The sequence below is a fragment of the Tiliqua scincoides genome, chromosome 2, assembly GCF_035046505.1.
Source record: "Tiliqua scincoides isolate rTilSci1 chromosome 2, rTilSci1.hap2, whole genome shotgun sequence".
NCBI lineage: Eukaryota > Metazoa > Chordata > Lepidosauria > Squamata > Scincidae > Tiliqua > Tiliqua scincoides.
The window spans coordinates 100,710,274-100,732,304 of record NC_089822.1 but is presented as its reverse complement, the minus strand read 5'-3'; the positions used below and the strand labels follow the sequence as shown (position 1 = coordinate 100,732,304).

General features: G+C 46.2%; 2 pseudogenes and 1 gene segment (V, D, J or C); all 3 read right to left on the bottom strand.

Annotated features, from left to right (window-relative positions):
- Positions 1-22,031, bottom strand: part of LOC136641927 (T-cell receptor beta-2 chain C region-like) — a 112,338-nt gene that overhangs the window by 65,366 nt on the left and 24,941 nt on the right.
- LOC136641105 (T cell receptor beta variable 12-3-like) lies at positions 46-775 on the bottom strand (annotated as a pseudogene).
- Positions 20,731-21,460, bottom strand: LOC136641932 (T cell receptor beta variable 3-1-like; annotated as a pseudogene).

The window sequence follows — 22,031 nt, the reverse complement described above, 5'->3', positions numbered from 1 at the left end:
CCATTGTGCATGCCTCCCAATGGGGTGAGAAAGTCAATCTCCCACCTAAGTGGCATTGTTTCTGGCCCAACCATGTCCTTGTTTGGCTGGGGGGTGCAGGGTAGATTCAGCAGGTGCAGAAAGGGTTAAGCATCCCAACCCTTCCACTGATTCTTCCTTCCATATGCCCCCATCTGATACCCACGTTGGCTGCATAAGGTGGACACAAGATTGGAAACTCTGTGTTGCATTGCCAGCCTTTGTACCTCTGCCTCACACCCACACAAGCCAACAAAATGAGAAGGTTATTGTATGAAGAAGAAGTTACTTTGAAGTGCTGTGTCTAAACTGCTTGCACAGAAATACACAGCTGAATCCTCGGGCTTTGCAGATGAAATTGTCAGGCTGCTGCGATCTGTCTGGGGCTGAGCAGCTGTGAAGCGCTCATCAACATTTTCCTTGCTTATCTCAACTTTGTTGTTGAAGTAAAAGAGGTGCTGCAGCTCCCGCCCTGCCTTCTGCCGATACCAGAACATTGCATTGTGTCCTTTCTTTTGTGTGCATTTGAGGTCAGCACTTTGGCCTTCCACCACCGCCAGACTCCATGGTTGTTGCATGATCTCGGCATTGGAACATCCTGGGAGAGAAAGAGGCAAATGTCAAGCAGAGAATTCATTCATTCAGGACAATGTCTCTGATGGGAACTGTTGAAGCAGCCCATGAAGGAGCAAGGAGCCTTTTGAGCCAAGGACTTACCCACTTGCAAGAGGCAAATGGCCACAACCAGCCAGTCCATGCCTCTCATCTTCTGAACTGTGGGTAGGCTGTTGAGGTGTTTCTCCTACAATTGCAGGGTCTACTTCCTTCTCACTCCCCCTTACTGTGGTCCTGGTGATGACAAACAAGATAAAGGAGACACAAGGCTTTTCCATTTTTCGTTGTGCTAATTAATGCAAATATCCACTGATGTTTTATCTGAGTGAGGAATGGGATTCTCTTTTTGTTTCATGGCACTGATGTGATGCATGCATATTTTCTTATGGTTTACCTGCTAACAAATATCCTAAGGGTTTTTACTAAGAAACAAGTGCCCCTGTGGAATGGGGCTTACTCCCCAAATAAGTGTGCAGTGGATTGCGAACCCCTTCTGTAAATCTCTTCTGGAATCCTCAGAGCTTTTCTTTCTTTCTTTCTTTCTTTCTTTCTTTCTTTCTTTCTTTCTTTCTTTCTTTCTTTCTTTCTTTCTTTCAAATCAAGCCAAGTTCTTTCATTCCCCTTAGGGCAGCAAAGAGCTCATGGCCTCAGTATTGAGGGAAACACATGACGATACACAACTAGTGCCTCCATCAACTCATGGTCCACCCAGCCAAAAGCAGCCTGCTCACAATGTCCACTCAGTGATCCTCCTGTTGATCTGTGGGTTGATCTGGCTGGGCTTCTCCAGCCACTGTAACTCCTAGCCAACCCTCCTACAGAGACCGGCATGTGCCCACTGATTGGCGGTGAAAGGTTGAGATGGGTTGACCTGGTGGTTTCCTTTCACCCAACTGAGTAATGCCATGCCATAACTCTGTGTCATACTCATGTCATAAACTCTGTGTCTGCAATCCAGTACACGCTTAACCTGACAGTAAGTTCCATTGAAGACAATGGAACTTCTGAGTAAATATATATAGGATTGTGCTGTAGGTTTCTTAGGGCCCAATCCTAATGGGCCGCTGCTTCAACGGAACTAAGAAGCTTTGTGGCTGTTGCAATAGTCAATACCATACACAATTCAGCATGTCCAGAGCCCCACCACAAACAGTGAGTGGCCGTGACCATATGCAACAGCCTACCAACAAGCCACCACAACATTAAATCAGCACAAGGGACAGGCGGGAGGCACAAGGTGGGTGCAGAGGGAGAGGGAGGAACAGGGAGGAGAGTGAGATGGGGAGGGGAACAGATCAAGGCCAGGTAGGTGTTGTTATCAGTGGCGCTGGTGCCACTGATATTCTGATCCCTTTCCTGGACTTGATTCGCCTTCCTGTGCCCACTTGGATTTGCGCCAGCAAAATTGCTGTATAGACCCAGCAGGGCAGTGAAGGTTTACTCCTGGACAGCGAAACAGTTGTTCCTTGATCTGGAGGATATTTCCAGGACTGCTTCTGCCCCCCTCCCCCAACAAGATGCAGGGTGGTGGCACAGTGCATCAGTGCTGGGGATTTCATTAGGATCAGGCTGTTAAGGTCAAACACATGGATGTTTTGGTGTGTTCTATTAGGTCTGCTCGTTGGAGCCAGCTGCTTCCTCTCCAGAAAACATAGAAGGCCAGTGTTCCTGGGATAAAGCCTGCAGCTAGCAATAAGGACTAGATGCATTGAAGAAATTAATTTTCTTTTACTTGCTCTTCCCGTTCAAAGCCACTCTGCAAATTTCCTGGCCGTAGCTACATGTTGGGTTTCTGTGTGCTTTTCTCTGAAAGGGCTACCAGCCCCCCCTGCTGCTCAATATTCGTTATTACACCCACTTTCATCAAGCTACCCTCTTTGTGGCCACCCAGTCAATTCCAGCCTTTTTGTTAACCAGTTTCGTTGTACGTCTATCCACCCCTTGCAAATTTTGTGTGTGTGTGTGTATTTATATATTGTGTTTATTTTATTTGTATTTATTTATATATGTATTATGTATTTTATTTTATTTATATATTTATTTACTTGACACTCTCTCTCTCTCTCTCTCTCTCTCTCTCTCTCTCTCTCTCTCTCTTCTTTTCAAGGAAATGTAGTTCACAAAGAAGTTTTATGTTACGTTGTGTTTTGAATATAGTGGTAATATTTTGACTCCTTGCTTGCCTATTACATGATTGCTGGGTTATAAAATTTGATCACTTGTGAGTGCTACTAAAAATAGGATTTATAGGAGAACCCCTGGGTTCTCGTGATCAAGTCTTAATTCCAGTGGAAGAAAGTACAAAGCTTCAGGGCTGAGAGGCCTGCTTCCTTTCTCAGCCAGAGACCCACCTGCAACCCAGAGAGCCACACACCACACCAGCTGTGCCTTCATCTCTGCCTCTTTTGCATGTGCTGAGCAGTCCTGATCTTCCCACTTGTGGCTGTTGCAGAGTTAAGCATGCAGGGTGGAATTTTTTCCCTCTTTGGAATCTGCAGACTCAAGGGCTCCCCCAGAGGACAAATGATGAGCTAGTCTAGAGGCAAAGCCTGCGCTCAGGCCTCACAGCCTTCTTAAGGGCAAAGGAAGGAGGTATGGAAGATGCCCCCCTTGGACTGGCAGTCATATGGAGCCTCTGCATTGTTCACAGCTGGCCAGAGGAGCCTGGCTGTCTGCCTCTTGCTGGTCAACTTTGCTGCTTACATGCAATGCACCTCATGCTTAGAGAACACTCGTTTCAGTTCTACATGGTGTAGTACCGCTTGTGGCATATGCCTGATCCTGACACAAGCACTTTGATCCATAAGGGACTTGTTTTTACGTCCTGTAAAACATAAGCATTCAAGGATCACAGCAGCATGCAGCTGGAGACCCCTGCAGGCAACCCTGGTGGGGGTTGCTCCTTTTCCTGTCCTCCTTTGCAGCTCTGCTCTGTAGGCAGCTGGTATTGGTTTGTGTGCGTTTGTGGTGTGGAGAGAGGTCAGGACAGGGCTGGGATGTTTTTTGCGCAGCTGCGAGGCAGAAAGCTCTCACTGTGCCTTTACTAGCTGCACAGAAATATACTGCTGAATCTTCAGCCTTTTGTTCAGGGGTTGACAGGGAAGCCTCCTTCACGCTGAGTCTGTCAATGCTGTATTCCTTGACTTCTATTTGAGGATCATTTCCCTGTACAGAATGCCCAATGAGCTGCAGCTGCTTCTTTTCCCCATGACGCTCCTGCCGATACCAGAGGATAGTAATATAGCTGGCGTCATCATGCTCACAATGGATCTTTGCGCTGCTCCCCACTGTGATGATCTGGAAACGGTCCCTCTGTGTCACAGTGATCCCACTGTAGAGATCTGGAAAGAGAAGACCCAGGCATAGCACAATTTGACTTCAGATTTACTGCTTAAACTGCCATCCTCTTGTATCCTACCTACATGTTTTTTGAAAGAATTTTCCAGCCCCTAACCTCCATCCCATTGCATTTGGATGAACCACCCACTCATTCATCAGCAGAAAAAGGCCCATTGAGTAATACTGCTGGGAGGAAAATTGAATGGGAGGCCTTTGTCCTTTTCCCCCAGTTCCATTCCATCCCTTTACCTATGCGTCCCATCAGGTCTCCTAGCTCTCTCCTCCATCCAGCACCTTGCAGCCAGATTCTTTCCGGTCTCTCCTTACTCTAATCATGTCAAAAACCTTTCATCTCTCAATTCTCTCCTGCCTCCACCTTTACTTTGGGTTTCCCTGTCAGAGGATTTCTCTATTTTTGAAGGAAAGTAAAGGACCCCGAAAGCCAAAACATGGGTGTGAAAACTGCACCTTGCCTGGGGGTTCCCCTTTCATTAAGCATCAACCTTGCAGCTGTTTACACAGCTGCCCCAGCAGATCCTTGCTTAGATCTCCTTGGGGCCCTTTCCCTCATTTGGGAAAACCAGCCTTCCTTTCTCCCCTTTTCACCAATTTCTCTTCTCATTACACTGTCAACTATCTGCTGCAAGCCGCTTCTCCCGCAAGCATGACTATTTTAGAAATCGCTCTCCAAGCCAAGAAGTTTTCTTTTTGGTAGTTTCTCATTCTTAGTACAGCTGTGGAAATTCTGTGATAAAGCACTCTTGTTCCTGAAGGCAGAATCTCACCTGCAAACAGCTGGAGGACAACACAGACCTTCAGCCCTTCCCACCACATGGCCTTTGTGGCACGAGGAATGTAGAATAAGGCCTCTGATATGCTGAGAGTTGGTGTGGATGTCCCTTGAAGAGGTGTTGCTCTCTGGAGCAGCAGATGGGTGGGAGGGGCTGATTCTGATTCTGAGAAAGTCCTATAATGCAGCAAAGGGTGATTGAAGAGAAGGGGATCTCTGTTAAAATGATAAAAGGGAGTCTTAAAGTGATACAGTCTTATAGTTAATTCATCAGTAAAAAGCAAGGCACCTTGTCATCTCTTAGTACCAGAGGTATGACTAGGGTTTGCATCACCGGGCACGAGAGCTCATTGCATCACCCCCTTGATGGACTTCCTCGTTTACCAGACCGTACAGAATAAGTTAGAATATCCTACACACAGCCTTAATGCAGAGGCATCAGTAGGGTTGGGGTAACCCACATTCACTTTAATATATAACAGTACAGGTCACCCAACAAATCAGTAACCAACAAAAAACCAGTGGCCAACTTGATGACACTTACACAACTGAATATGAGTTCTAGTATTAGCTCTGATACAGGGAAATGAGAACTGACTAAGGGCCCAATCCTATCCATTTTTCTAGTACTAGTACACATTTTTCTGTGCCAACAGGGCGTGTGATGCATCCTGTGGTGGGGAGGCAGTCACTGAGGTCTCCTCAAGGTAAGGGAAAAAATGTTCTCTTACCTCTGGGTTGCATTAGGGCTGCACTGGTGCTGGAAAGTTGGATAGGATTGGGCCCTAACACACCTATTGGTCCCCTAGTGTGTCATAAGAACACCCCATTGCCTTTCAGAACCATCAGTTTCATTGGTTAGTTTTGAGTTAAGAAAATCCACTTTTTGTTACATAAGGCAGTTGTATTTTTCTGGTTATTTGGCTATAATGTTTGATGAAATACAGACATTTCAATGTGGTTTGTTTCACTGCATTCTGCACTGAATTACATATCTAATGATATATGAGGGTATTACTCATAAATACTTTTAACTGTTTTGACCAGTAGTGGTGTCATTCCCCCCGCCCGAGTGTGTCACCTGGTGCAGTCCACAACCCCCATGCCCCCTAGCAATGCTACTGGTTAGCACCCTAGTTTTATAAGTTCTTCTCCTGACTTGGCCACACCATCCTACGCTCAGCTGTGTACCAAGGTCATTTGGCATCTGGGGCCCATAAATTTTTGACACCCCCATGACAAAATCATTTTCAGTAAGTCATGACACGAAATGAATAACAGTAATGGCCAGTGGAGAAGCACAGACAGTGAACATTTTCTTTTATTGAACATAATATATACCTATTCTAACTCCCCCGTCCCATAACTATTTACATTGCTTGGAAGTTTTGTGGTGACATCATTACATCACCAGAATACTTCCAAGTCTTCTCCCCCAGCCTCAGACCTCACTGCATGTCACTGCTTTGTCAATCTCCCACCTAGGTGGTATAGTTTTTGTGCCAAAAAGTCTCCTTGTTTGGCTGTACTACCTTACCGGGGTGTGTTCACCTTTTATTTGGAAAGGAACATGCAGTAGTGAGTTCAGTATAAACTAAAACTTTGTCTTCAATGTTTTAAAGCACATGCGGTTCAGTGAAAGGTGAAAGGTGGCAGTGAAAGGCAAAAGGTGAAAGTGAAAGGTGGCATCTCCCTTGCTAAATGTGTCAAAGCATCTGTCCTACTCTTCTTTAGGGCAGCCACCATTTCATTCCCAGGAGTCTTTCTTTCTTTCTGCCAGCCAGCCAGCCAGCCAGCGCCTCTGTGCTTCTGAGATGTGGCTTGGCTTTTGACATGTGACTGACACAGCTGCAGGATGTACTTCCTTCTCTCCATCACAGTGGTCCTGCTGATGACAAAACAAGGTAAAGGGAACATGCATGGTTCCAGCTCCCATTGTACTACCAATGGAATTATCCATTTCTCTACAGTCTGACTGAGGAGTGTGATTCCACTTCTACGTGTGGAACTGAGATTGATGCGTGCATTAATCTTTGGCTGAAAGTGGATGCCATTCTGAGGAGAGTTAGGAGGTGGATCTGGCTGAAAAAGGGGCACAGAATCTCAGCATGCACTGCTGCAGGTGAGACACTTCCAGGAACCACACCTAGCCCAATCCCCACCACAATCCTCTCCTGCCCCTACCACCACTATACATGCTCTGGTGGGTGTCCAGGATCCGACGGTGGATGCACAGAGCTTCTGGCCATTTGTGCTGCTGGCTTCAAAGTATGCAACGGCAGCGCACTTTTTGTGCTGCTGTAACAGGACTTACAGCAGCAGATCACAAGCTCTTCATAAGACTGTGCCATTGTTGTGCTTGCTTATCCCATTCAACACCATCCTGCAAACTTCACTATTAGTGTGACTTCACTATTTCAACTCTGCAGTTAACTCAAAACTACTGTGGTCTACAAGTAGAATTTTTCCTCCACCACCAGTTTCTCATTGGTACTTTTTTTATGAAGTGAAAAAGTGTGATAAGTAAAGGAGATATTTTCCCTCCCTGCCTCTCTGAAGTGCTACAAAGGCAGGAAAGACTATTTTTGTACGACAAAGAAGAGACCAACAACTACTGTGTAAACTGCTAGCACAAAAATATGTGGCAGAATCCTCCAGACTGACGGAAGAGATGTTCAAGAGAAAGTCTGTTTTCTTCAACCGATGAGCAGTGAATCTGGCTGAACTGGTTTCTCTTTCCTCATGAGCAGCAAGAACAGAGTAATAAAGAAGCTGAAGCCCCATCTTGTCCTGCTGCTGTTGATACCAAAACATGCGGTCATGGTTGTCGTTTTGCTGGCATTCCAGCTGGGCTGTTGTTCCTTTTTCCACAACCAGACTCGAAGGCTGATGGATCTTGCCGTCTGTCCACCTTTTGGCAACAAGGAAGACACACTGAGAGACGGTACACTAATTAATTGTAAGCCACTCTGTCATGGCCTTTTGCATTGAATGGTGGGAATTGTAGATTGGCCTGTTCAGTCAAATTGCTGCAGCTCGTGCCTCCTTCCAAACAGAAATTAGAAGGGGTTTTTGGAAGTCAAGGGGAAACTATCTTCACATAATTGGTGTGTATTAGATACGGACCAATGTCTCCCAAAACAAACAGCTGACTGTGGGAACAAAATTCAGCAGAACAGAAAAGAAAATTTTTTTTTCAGACTGCACAGCAAGTTGTGCAAAGGTTGTGCACTGCAGGCTGTGGCCAACAATGACCCCCCCCCCAAAAAAGCAGTGCCCATCCCTCATCTTTTAGTGTTCCCTTCTCTTAACCCAGACAGAGCCCTTTAAATCTCCCAGTGCAACAAGAGGCATGGCACCTATGCTCCTGCCAGTTCCCTCTTAAGTCCTTTCTGCCCCCCCCCCCCAACCTGCCAGTGGGCTTAACTGGAATCCTCATTTCCCCAGCAAGGGACGGATAGACAAATAAGAGATCCTGGGAGTTACGGGAAAGAGGAGCTGCAGCTGGTCTCCTATGGAAAACAGGGATTTCAGTATCTTCACCTGCTGTCCAGTCGAAGCTATCCTAAGTGCTTCAGTCCCCACCCAGGCCTCCTTGTCTTCTCATTCCTGCACTTGTACCAATGCAAGAGAAAAGTGATCAAGTCTTAATTCTAGTGGAAGAAGGTGCACGGCTTCATTGCAGAGAAGTCTGCTTCCTGTCTTATCCAAAGACCCACCTGCAACCCAGAGAGCCACACACCACACTAACTGTGCCTTCATCTCTGCCGCTTTGCAGGTGCTGAGCAGTCTCAGTCTTCTCCTTTGCGTCTGGTGCTTGGTTAGCATGGAGGCAGAATTTTCTCTCTCTCAGAAATATGCAGATCCAAGTCTCCCCCTGGAGGACGAAAGGTGAGTCCTGCTCAGCTAGTTTGAAGGCAAGGGATTAATTGAGAGAAGTTTACGTGCCTCTCCTCAGGAATGGAACATGCCGAGAGAGGAACACGGACAGTCAGCACCATTTTGCTCACCCACACAGTGTGTGGGTGTGCATACAAGTCTCATACGTGGCTGTCAGCAGCGCAAAACTTGAGCCCCCCAAGTCCTTGTGACATTTGCACAATCAACATTATGAAACAATTACAGAGGCTCTAATCCTGTTACCTGAGAGAAGCAGTCTTCTTGGGGAACTTGGGTCAGTGGTTTTTTACTTTTTTTTGGTCCACCTTTAAAGGTGACTGCAACATGCAGCTCGTTCTTAATTTTTTTTGTGTGTCTTTCAAGTCATTCTTCTCTAGCCCTTTTGAGACCACTCCTGTTGAGATGGGAAGTGAGATCACTTTTACTGGCACTGTTGCCTTACTTCCACATTCTGGGTTGGAAGACTGGTTTATGTACAGGCTAACGTATATGAATAGGTGTGCCTGCGTTGAGGATCGCAAGGAAGAAGCCACAAGCTCCTGCTTTGAGGCTGGGAGGTGGAACTGTGGATGTGTTCTGGCCTCACAAACCTTCCATCAGGGCAAAAGGAAAGAGGAATGGAAAATGCCCCTCCTTGGACTGGAGGCCTGTATAGAGCCTCTGCAGTGTCCAAAGCAGGCCTGAGGAACCTGGCTGCCTGCCTCCTACTAGCCAACACTGCTGATACAGGCCATGGACCTTGGCTGGAGGACACTCATTCCTGATCTACCTGGAGTAGTACTGCTTATGACACAGTTGATCCTGACACAAGCAGAGTATTATTCACAAGGGACATTTAATTAGGACTGTAGAACATAAACATCCAAGGATCACAGTGGCATGCAGCTGGTGGAGGCTGCTCCATTTCCTGTCTCCACAGCTCTGCTCCATAGAGTCTAGACACTTTGTGTGTCTGTTTGTGGTATAGGGAGAGCTCTGGGCAGAGCTGGGATGTTCATGTGCAGCTGCGAGGCAGGGAGCTCTCACTGTGCCTTTACTAGCTGCACAGAAATATACTGCTGAGTCTGCTGCCTTCTGTACAGGGGTTGACAGGGAAGCCTCCTTCACGCTGAGTCTGCCAATGCTGTATTCCTTGACTTCTATTTCAGGATCAGTTCCCTGTACAGAAATCCCAATGAGCTGCAGCTGCCTCTTTTCCCCATGACGCTCCTGCCGATACCAGAGGATAGTAAAATAGCTGGCGTCATCATGCTCACAATGGATCTTTGCGCTGCTCCCCACTGTGATGATCTGGAAACGGTCCCTCTGTGTCACAGTGATCCCACTGCAGAGATCTGGAAAGACAAGACTCAGACATGCCACAATTTGACTTCTACTTTTCCTCTTTAGTTGCCATTCCCTTGTATCTGTTGTCAATGTGGCCTGAAATAATTTTCCAGCCCCTTCACTCAATTTTAATTCACTCAGCTGCCCACTTCAACTTTTCCAGGAAAATTGAAGGGAAGTGCTCCATTCTCTTCTCCCATTTCCAATTCATCCTTTTATTTGTGTCTTCCATCACTTCGCCCGAAGCATCCCAGCCCTGTCCTCCAATCCGCAACTTGTAGCCAAAATCTTTCACCTCTCTCATTACTCTGCTCAGTCACTCCCCTCCTCTCTTCATTCTCTTTAGCCCCCACCTTTAGTCTTCCCTTCTTTTTGGAGTGGTGGAAATAAAGGAGCAGTTTCAGGGACAACCCTAGGTGCATGTGGCTGCCTTTAAGCATCAAACCTGCTGCCATTTACACACCTCATCTCTGAGTTCTGTTTTTTTATCACACTGCAGTATGACTGAATACAAGCAATTGGGTTGTACAAATACAGCCACTGTCTTCCAGCACCTGGACTGGCAGGTCCAGGTGCTGCCCTAGTAGGTCCTTTCTTAGATCCTCAAGGGGTCCTTCCCTCACTTGGGAAAACAGATCTTCCATTTTCTCCCCTCTTCACCAGTTTCTCAGTTGCTCTCTCCAATGTCTGTCCCCCACAATCATGACTATGTTAGGAAATCTCTCTAACATGATGAAATCTCTCTAACATGATGAAACTTGGCCTTTGGTAGTTTCTCCTCCTTAGTAGAGCTGTGGAAATCCTGCAATAAAGCAGTCTTGTCCTGGAGGCAGAAACTCACCTGCAAACAGCTGCAGGAAAACTGAGACACTCAGCACCTCCCACTGCATGACCTTTTTGGCAAGAGAGGCAAAGAATGAGGCCTCCGTTGGTGTGGAAAGTTGGTGTGGAGGTCCCTGAAAGAGGCGTTCCTCTCTTGAGCAGCAGGTGGGTGGGGAGGGGCTGATTCTGAGACACTCCTAATAATGTGGCATTGGACCTGGGTGATTGCAGAGAAGGTGGAATTAATCTATTCCAGTAGTTAAAGGGAGTTTTAAAGCAATATAGTCTTTAACCAAATTCATCAGTTATAAGCAAGACAGCCTGTCAATACTCTTCTGAGTATTATTATTATTATTTATTATTATTATTAACAGTATTTATATACCGCTTTTCAACTAAAAGTTCACAAAGCGGTTTACAGAGAAAAATCAAATAACTATAGGCTTGTGGTTTGAGTTTCTTAAGATCAAGCACCAGTTTGTTTCGGTGTGTCCTGCCAAGGCTGCCATTGGAAGCAGTGCTGGTTCATAGAAGACACAGCAAGTTCTGCAAGACCCTGCACAAGTTTGAGCCTCTGTTGTTGCTGTGCTTGCACTTCCCATTCAAAGCTGCCCTGCAAACTTCCTGGGTGTAGTGACATGTTGGGGTTTTGTGCGCTTTTCTCCAAAGTCAGCTTCCTGCTCATTATTACAGCATCCACTTTCATCATACAAAGTTGCATAAAGTCAGGAGTGGACAACTGAAGAACATCTGGCTGGAAGTTCACTAAGTCTACCTAGTCAGGAAGAAGAATCATTTCTCAATGGAAATGTCCTTAAATGGAAATCCTCCTTATACTGAATCACAAATATCCCGTCTTCCGTTATGCCATCCTCTGAACGAAGGGGATTTTTTTTCTCTATTTCATGTTGATAGTGTTTTTGCAGCAGTGACTAACAGCCCAGTCCTATCCTGGTTAGCTCATAGTGCGTACTGGTGCAGCCTCTGCGGCACGCTATCAGCCAACCAGGCAGCGACAGGGAGGTAAGTAACAAAATTTTATGCTTACCTGTTCTACATGCCAATATGCACCAGTTCTTTAGCTGGTGTAATTCTGAGCGTGTCCATGGGGGTATGTCGAAGCTAGACCAGGCCACAGAAAATGGGAGGCACAGCTGCCACTGATATCTATCCCAAGCCTGTCCTCAGCATGCCCTTAGCCATCCCCAATCCCTGCCCTGATCCTTCAAAGAACACCCCATCTGCCAACTTACCTGCTCCAGTGCAGGTTGGGTGCTCCTTTCACCTGCACCCAGGGCTGCCAGTCATTTGTGCTGTGCAGCCCTGGCCCGCCTGCCATTGCTGAGGCTGCCACACTAACGGCCTTGGCTTTGCGCTGATGAAACTCAAGTTCCAAAAGTGCAAGTCCAAATAGGATTGGGCCACAATGGATGTACCACTTAAAGCTGCAAGTCTCCATCCCGGTACAGGTTGGCTGATGTGAGAAGTTTCAGCAGGCACACCATCTCCCAACTGTCTGAGGAACAAGGTGGTCATATAAGCTGCTCCTTCTGCAACTTGTACTAGGAAAAGGAGGGGAAAAACACGAGGGGCAGAGGCAGCTTCTTGTATCACTTTTGGAGAAGAGGACCTGGCAGAAGGCAAAGTAGCTGAGGGGAGTAATGCCTAGTGGCTCACACACACCCCTCCTTCACAACTTTCTCATTGTGCTTGTGTTTGTTTGTTTTTTTGTATAAAGTGAGGAAGTGTCATAGGGTTGAGCAAGTGGCCTTTTCCTTTAAGAGAGTTCAAGCTGGTTGCTAGACAGAAGACTGAAGTTATCCAGGTATGGTTAATTTGTAATTTGGAGTATAAAACCAGGTTGTGGGGTCATAGAAAAAGGAAGAAAGCTTGGGTTAGCAGTCCTTATGCTGTAGCATGTTAGATGGCAGCTGATGGAGTAGTGATAATTGTGACAACTGTGATAAGGAGAATCTCTCTCCCCCTCCCCCTTCCTGCCTCTCTGAAGTGCTACAGAGACAAGGAAAACCATTTTTGTACACCAAAGAAGAGACCAACAACTACTGTGTAAACTGCTAGCACAAAAATATGTGGCGGAATCTTCCAGACCGACAGAAGAGATGTTCAAAGGAAAGTCTGTTATCTTCAATCGATGAGCAGTGAATCTTTCTGAATTGGCTTCTCTTTGTGCAAGACTAACTTGTAAGGAGCGATAAAGAAGCTGGAGTCCCTTGTTGTGCTGCTGTTGATACCAATACATGTAGTCATGGTTGTCATTTTGCTGGCATTCCAGTTGGGCTGTTGTTCCTTTTTCCACAACCAGACTCGAAGGCTGATGGATCTTGCCATCTGTCCACCCTTTGACAAGAAGAGACATTACTCTGATTACCCTGTGGCTAATTTTCCAAACTCTGAGCATATCTGCACTACAAACCTAAACTAATCGTAAGCCACTCTGTCATGGCCGTTTACACAGAGTGGTCGAACTGTTGATTTGTCTACGGTTCTGTTAGATACCACCAGCTCACCTCTCCTTCCCATCTTCCTTTTGGAGATGGGTGGGATCTATCTTCATCTAACTAGTCTGGATTTTATATCACTCTAAGAAACAAGTGTGTATTACAAAAATATTCACAAGGCAAGAAAATCAATTTTTAGACTATGCAGTTTTCAAACGTGTTGTATAGACCTTCCTATAACAGATACCACCTTCACAAAACAAATAGTTGTCTGTTAGGAAAAAAAAATTCAGTATGATGGAAAATATACTTTTCCAGACCACTTTGTTTTCACAACATGTTGTACAAACCTTTCTGCTAAATAGAGGTGGTGCTTTGTTCACAAGTTTTGCATTGCAGGACATAACCAACATGGACCTCGAAAAGCCCACCCCTCACCTTCTCCTGTTCCCTTCTGTAACCCCAGAAAGAGTGCTTTAAATCTCCCAGTGCAACAATAGACATGGCAACTATGACTCTAGGCTCCTGCCAGTTCTCTCTTTGGTCCTAGCTGCCCCCTCCCCCCGTACCAGCAGGCTTAACTGGAATCTGCATTTTCCCAACACAGGAGGGATGGACAAATGAGAGGTCCTGGGAGTTATGGGAAGGGGGAGCTGATCTCCCTTGGAATGTCAGAATTTCATGGTCTCCACCTGCCATCCAGTTGAAGAGGAAGCCATCCAAGATGCTTCAGTCTCCACCTAGGCTTCTTTGTTTTTGTCTTTCTGCACTTGCACCAATGCAAGAGAAATGTAATAAAGTCTTAATTCCAGTGGACAAAGGCATAAGACTTCATGGCTAAGAGGTCCACTTCCTTTCTCAGCCAAAGACTCACCTGCAACCCAGAGAGCCACACACCACACTAGCCGTGCCTTCATCTCTGCCGCTTTGCAGGTTCTGAGCAGCCTCCTTTGTGGCTGGTCCTGGTTAGCATAAGGGATGGGACTTTTTCCCTCTCAGAAATATGCAGGTGCAAAGGCTCCCTCTGGAGGACAAACAGTGAGTACTGCTCAGCTAGTTTGGGAGCAAAGCACCCATTGAGAGGAGTTCACAGGCCGCTCCTCAGGAATGAAACATGCTGACAGTGGATGGTCAATGCCATTTTATTCACCCATATACACGCATATAGAAGTAACACTGCTAAGTTGCTGTGTGTCATCGGCACGGAACTAAGCCCACTAAGTCCTTGTGACATTTGCACAATCAATATTCATGTAACAATTACAAAGACTCTGAATGGGTTACCTGAGAGAACCAGACTTTGGGGGGGGAGGGAACTTGAGTCACTAGTTTTTTAATCTGTTCTGACCCATTTTTAAGACCAACTCCAAGATGCAGCTCACTCTTAATTTTGTTACTATGTGTACACCAGGGCCTATGGGAGGAATTTTAGCAGGGGGTACAAAGTTTCTTCTGGGCCTCTTCCCAAAAGGGAAGGGGGGCAAAATAGGGCAAGGAAAGAGTACTGACAGCCACAATAGTCTTTGGAGCTCAGGTCTACTAGGCTTCTTGATGCAGAGTCCAGGTCTACCCAAACATGCAGCATTGGCAGCTAGATAAAGTAATATGGAAAACCAGACACACTCCTAAGTCTCTCTAAAAATTTTGAAATATTGAAAATCGATTGCAGAAAATGAGCATCATTGTATTTAGGCTCACACTAGAATGGATCAAAATGAACTTCTGCAAGCAGCTGTAGCCCCACAGCTGGGTCTCTGAGCTTCTATACACTCCTTCATGGTTATGGGATCCACATCCAGAGCATGGGTTATGAGATCCACAAGACAAACTGTAGCAGGCCAGTTTCCTCCCAGAATTGACCCACAGTTAAGCTCCTGGAGTGAGCCCCCTGCTGGAGGCTGTGGGTTAAGTCCTACCTGGGACTTAAAAAAAAAAGCCTGCCTGGGACTGAACTTTGAGGAGTTTTGCAGCCTCAACTGGCCCCCCTTTTGGAAACTGGCAACCAACCTTTATATTTTGCAGCCATGGAGCACCTCCCCACCTAAAAAAAAAAAATTTTATTCCTCATAGGGATTTGAACCCCACAGACCAGTACTTTAGCCATTGAGCCATAAGAGCTCTTAGGCTCAAAGTGTTTGGAACTAATACTTGAGGCGCTGATGGCCACCAGCTGGGCTCAAGACCTTATATATTAGTTCTGAACACTTTAACTATAGCCCAACTATATTGGGCTTTCCTATAGCCCAATGGAGCACCTTCCCACCTAAAAAAATGGGGTGTTTCACTCCAGCTGTGGCAGGAGTGCTTTTGCTATCAGGGAGCTCACACGGGATGGACGTGTGTGTGTGTGTGTGTGTGTGTGTGTGTGTGTGTGTGTGTGTGTGTGTGTAGTTATTGACTATGTCTAGTTGTATCTTATTACTTATTTCTCCGATAAAAAATGGTTTATAAATAAACAAATAAATAAATAAATAAAAGTTGTGAGTTCCTGCACCTTTCCTTTTTTTTTTTTTTTTTTTTTTTACAAAAAAAGCACTGATTACCCCATATTGCAGCAGGGCAATCTGAGGCTGAGGGAGGGTTTGGTTTGCTCAGGGCCACCTATTGAGTTTATGGCTGAGATTCAAACCAGAGAAATCCTGATTCTCAGCTCAGTCTCATAGCCACTAGGCCATACTGCCTAACTCTGTCCAGGTTCAAGCTGTTATTATGCTTTCGTTCCAGTGGTGTGCCTGTTTTGGGGATTGTAGAGCAGGAGCCATGAGCTCTTGCTTTCAGACTGAGAGTTAGGTGGGATTGTGGATGTGTTCAGGCCTCACATTCTTCTTCAAGGGAAAGGAAGGGAGGTATGGAAGATGCCCCCCTTGGACTGGCGGTCATATGGAGCCTCTGCATTGTCCACAGCTGGCCAGAGGAGCCTGGCCACCTGCCTCCTACTGGCCATCACTGCTGCCTATAGGTAGTGCACCCCATGGAGCTAATTGGAGGACACTCACTCCAGGTCTGTGCTGGAGTAGTGCTGCACATGGAACATGTCTGACACAAGCACTGTTATCCACAAGGGACACTTTTATTTGGATTATGTAAACATTCAACGATCACAGTAACATGCAGGTGGAGGCCCCTGCAGGAGATCCTGGGTGAGCCATCGGTGGTGGCTCCACCATCTCCCATCCTCCTCTGCAGCTGTATCCTATAGACATCTGTGTGTGTTTGTGCTGTAAGGAGAGGTCAGGACAGGGCTGGGATGTTTTTTGCGCAGCTGCGAGGCAGAAAGCTCTCACTGTGCCTTTACTAGCTGCACAGAAATATACTGCTGAATCTTCAGTCTTTTGTTCAGGGGTTGACAGGGAAGCCTCCTTCACACTGGATCTGTCAATGCTGTATTCCTTGACTTCTATTTGAGGATCACTTCCCTGTACAGAATGCCCAATGAGCTGCAGCTGCTTCTCGGCTCTGTTACTCTCCTGCCGATACCAGAAAATATAAAGGTAGCTGGAGTCATCATGCTCACAATGGATCTTTGCCCTGTTCTGCACAGTGATGATTTGAAACCGGTCCCTCTGTGTCACAATGATCCCACTGCAGAGATCTGGAAAGAGAAGACCCAGGCATAGCACAATTTGACTTCAGATTTACTGCTTAAACTACCATCCTCATGTACTGTATCTTACTTAAATGTTCACTGAAAGATTTTTACAGCCCTTTCATTCAATTCCAATTTGCTCAACTTTTATTTCACCAGAGGAAGGCCCCTGGAATCACACTCGTGAGAGGAAAATTGAAGGCCTTTGTCCTCTTCCCCCAGTTCCAATCTATCCCTTTACCTCTGTCTTCCACCATCGCAGGTTTCCCAGTTTTCCCCTCCAACCAGCAACTTGCAGCCTAAATCCTTCACCTCACTCTGATCATGTTACAAACCTTTTTCTCTCTATGCTCTCCAGACCTTTACCCTTCTCTTTAAGAGTGAGTTGCACCCTTCGTATTTGTGGAGGAAAATAAAGGAGGCCAATGAAGGGCAATACATAGGGTATGTGTAAGAATGCACCTTGCCTGGGGGTCCCCGTTTCATTAAACATCAAGCCTTCTGCTGCTTGCACAGCTCAATTCTGGCTTCTGTTTCTCAGTTACACTAGAACATGGTAGAATAAGGGCCATTGGGTTATACATATGCAGTCACTATCTTCCAACACCTGGACAGAGAACCACAACTTCTGCTTTGGCAGGTCCTTTCTTAGATCTTTGAGGGTCCCTTGGGAAAAAGCCTTCCAGTCTCTGTCCTTTCTCCCCTCTTCACCAGTTTCTCTTCTCTAGTCCCCACAATTTTTCCTACAGCCACGCCTAGGTTAGCAAATCTTTCCCCAAATCATAAACTTTCCTCTTGGTTGTTTTAAATCCTTAGTGCTGCTATGGAAATCCCACACTAAACCCATCTTTGGTTGGGAAGCGGTCTCTTACCTGTGAAAAACTGGAGGATAGCCGAGACACTCAGCACCCCCCACCACATGGCCTTTGTGGCAAAAGAAGCACAGAATTTGGCCCGAGAGGTGGCGTGGAGACTCCTTAAAGAGGTTTTGCTCTCCTGAGCTGCAAATGGGTGGGAGGGGCTGATTCTGAGACACTCCTCAAATGCAGGAAAGCAGGAAAGGCAAGGTTGCTTGTCATCTCTGAACAAGTTAGCACCCTACTTTTACAAGTTCCTCTCCTGAGTTGGCTACTCCGTGCCTCCACTCTCAGCTTTTCTTTCAGCCAGTATGATTCTAATGCCCCCCCTTTCCCAGCACTTTCAGTCTATAAGTAGTTTTCTCAACTGAAGGGCAGCTTGCTGTACTTACCGCTTCAAGACTGTCCATCTCCAGAAAGTTGCTTGAATTTCCCCAAAGTTCTACCTGTAGTATGTTAGTCTCATCATGACATCCTTCCATACACTGTGTGGTTCCTGACTGGTTGGGATTACCCAACGATACCTCCACGTAGGAGAAAGAAGCAGGTACGAGGATTTTAAGAAATGGGACAAAAGCTGCGGCAATTCAAGAAGAGAATGAACAGGAGGCAAACAAGTTGACTATTCAAATGAGGCATTCCTTCATAAAATGTTTCTCTTGTCTCTTGATATAGGGATATCCTTGCCCATGACTCAAGTAGGAGAATATTCTCTGCACACTGCAGAACCGCCCTGCTGGGGAAGACCAAAGTTCTCCCTAATCCAGTCCAGCATCTTTTTTCTCAAAGCAGTCAACCAAAAGCCTGCAGAAGATCTGCAAGGAAAGCAATAGCCCATCCCACTGCAATTGGTATTCACTGCCATGCCGCCTCTGAACATGGAAGCTCTTCTTAGCCATTGATAGGCCTCTGTTCCCTGAGGTTTCCTCATTCCCTTTCAAAGACCTCCAAGCTAGTGACCATCGTCAGTTCATCTTGTATCAGTGAATTCCGTATGATTAAAATGCTTTGTGTGAAATACTTTTGTCTCCCGAATCGATTGCCCACCCATTTCACTGACCCTAAGTTCTAGTACAAGGGGAGACAGAGATAGAGTTATCCCAATACCATTTCTTCACACCTTGCATAACGATTTAAATCTTGACCATGCCCTCCCACCACCCAAAACCTCCTCTTGCCCCAAATACTTTCACTATTCCTCATCAGGAATTTGCCTCAGTGCAGAGTCCAGGTCTGGCGGACCCTTGGCAACTGAGCTTTGTGGGCCTCTTTTCCCTCAGTGGGACCAGGGTTACCATGGCAGGTATGTAAATCATTTTCCTGGGGCAACATAGGTGGTAAGAGCTCCTCCATCCTCAATCAGAGCATTCTCCCAGGGCAGAGGCCTCCACAGGAAGCCCTTCTGCGGATGGGGTCACCATCTCCTCCCAGCTGCAAATGAGAATGTCCCAGAGAAGACCCAAGGGGGTGCTCCATTTGCAGATGGCATGGTCAGGAAAGAAATTAGCAACAGAGCAGCTTCCTTAGCCAAGAGACCTGCACTGCTGCCATTGCAGGAAGGTGGACAGTGAGCAGGGCCTCAGGGCTGGGCAATGCACCAATGGTTGGCTCTGGACCCCTGAGGAGTGCCCCAGTTAGCCAACACTGGGCCTGCTCCAACCTCTTAATTATATGGATGGTCCATATGTGTATCTTTCCAGGTCTACAAAATCCTGTTTGAGAGAGGGGAGCCATAAGCAAACACTTAATTCCAAAAAAGGGCTGCATATGACACTGGCCATTTTGTTTTTAGCCTCCTTCCTGATGATGCCTGGCATAGAATGTGCTTTCTTCACAGCTGCCATGTGCTCAGTCTTCTCCCCACCACAGCGCCCAGCTCTCGTTCCTGTTCAGTCAGCACCAATTCAAAGTCCATTGATGTTTGTGAGATTTTCCCCCAACCCATGCATCTCTCTACACAAACTGACATTTTGAACCTCATTTACCGATTTGTTTCCGCTCCTCCTAGAGATTCTTGTGGACTTCTTTGCAGTCCTCTTGGGGTTCACATCAGCCTGACTCATTTGGTACCATCTGCAAAATCAGCCTAATCAGCCCCAAGCTCCAGATTTTTCATTTATTCATTCAATACATTTTAAGCCCACTTTTCAGCAGTCTCAAACCAGCTTTTGATATGGAAGGAAAATGAGCACAATCCATTACAGTAGAATAAAAGCCATATAATACAATAAACGGTTAGACAGCTGTAGGACTAATGAAATAGGCACCAGAATCACATAAAGAGAAGACATTCTTCAAAACAACAGACAAGAAGGCCTGTTAAACTGCGAGTCTAGTAGCACGCCTCCCAATTTGATGAGGGACTTTGTCAATCTCCATCTTAAAAGTTGTAATGTCTGCACCAATTATCCCCTTGTCTGGCTGGCTAAACACCAACTTGCTATATCTACCTTGCTATTTGTACACTCACGTGCAGCAAAAAGTACAGAATAACCCAAAAGCTTGTTTTCAATTCAGGTCGTGCCTTGTTATCCACTGGGATTCCATTCTGGAATCCCCAGCGAATTAAGAAAAAATCAGTGGATACCAAATCAGTGTAAAAATAACTTTAGACCCACTTCCAGGTGTCTTGCTCCTCCACTGATGCTATACCACTATACAGCATTCAGCCACTGAATGGGGTGAATAATAGGCTCTAATGGAATGATGTTCACCCCATAGAGTGGCTGAATGCAGTATAGCTTCTATACCTATGCATTCTGGGGTGACAATGGAGGAGCAAGAAACCCAGAAGTGGATCTTTAAAGCTATTCTTGACCCCACGAAGATTGCAACCAGTGCAGTCTAATAGCACAAAGGAAATTGGATTTTTGTGCTTTTTTCCTCTTTGTTACAAGGCATTTAAAGGTGGACCCTGGTGTCAGTGGTGAGTCAAATCAACGGATGCAAATCAGTGGCTACCAAGGTCCCACCTGTATTTTAAATCATTCTCTTTAAAATACGCTTTCTCGTTTACTACTAAGCTCTTGGAACCTGGTTGAATAAAACCAACAGAACCAACAACTGCACTGAAGAGGTTTGCAGGGGAGCATCAAAAGGTGCAGAAAGGGTTAAGCATCCCATCTCGCCCACTGATTCTTTCCCTGCCCGCCCCCGAAACCCATACTGATATCATAAGTGGGACCCAAGATTGAGAACTCTGCTGCCTCAATAGTCATTGTTCCTCTGCCTCACACACACAAACCAATGAAATGAGGAGGTTATTGTAGGAAGAAGAGATTACTTTGAAGTGCTGTGAATAGCTGCTTGCACAGAAGTACACTGCTGAATCCTCTGGCTGGGCAGGTGAAATTTTCAAGCTGCTGTGATCTAGCTCGGGCTGATCAGATGTGAAACGGTCTGTAATGTTTCCCTTGTTTATCAGAACTTTATTGTTGAAGTAAAAGAGGAGCTGCAGCTCCTTCCCTCTCTTTTGCCGGTACCAATACATTTCATTGTGTCCGTTGTTTTGTGTGCATTTCAGGTGGGCATTTTGACCTTCCATCAGTGCCAGACCCCATGGTTGCCTGACCTCAGCACTGGAACATCCTGGGAAAGGAAGAGGCAAATATCATGCAGAGAATTCATTCATTCAGGGCAATGTATAAAGCTCAGAACTCTTGAAGCAGTCCTTGAAGGAGCAAGGGGCATTATGAGTGAAGGACTTACCCATTTGCAAGAGGCAAATGATCACAGCTAGCCAATCCATGCCTCTGCGCTTCTGAGCTGTGGGTGGGCTTTAATCATGCATCTCACACAATTGCAGGCTTTACGTCCTTCTCAGGCTGCATCACTCTGGTCCTGATGATGACATCACAAGGTGGGGTGGATACACAGGCATTCCTAGAATAATTCACTGATGGTTTTGCTGTCTGACAAGAGCAATTCCATTTTGATTAGCGGCACTGAGAATGATGAATACTTGTTTTCTTACATTACCTGCAGTCTAATATCCTAATGGCCCAATCCTAACCAGGGCCTCCTGATCTGCTGCTGTAGATTCCAGTCTTGCACAAAAGCCATGACATAGTCACTGGCTGGAATGCCAGTGGAAATGATGGAGATCTCAAGTGTATGCCAGTGGCTCATCCAAGTTGTGCCAGAGCAGGCAGGTAAGGTGGTGGTGGAAGCAGTTCAGGGTTGGTTGGGGGGGGGGGAGGGTTCAGTAACAGGGAGTGGGCTGAACCAGGTGCAGTTCAAGGATGGCATGGGAAGGATCTTGGCAGTGGTGGCACATGCCAAGATCCTATCTCCTTTCTCCTGGCCCGACACGTCTCCAG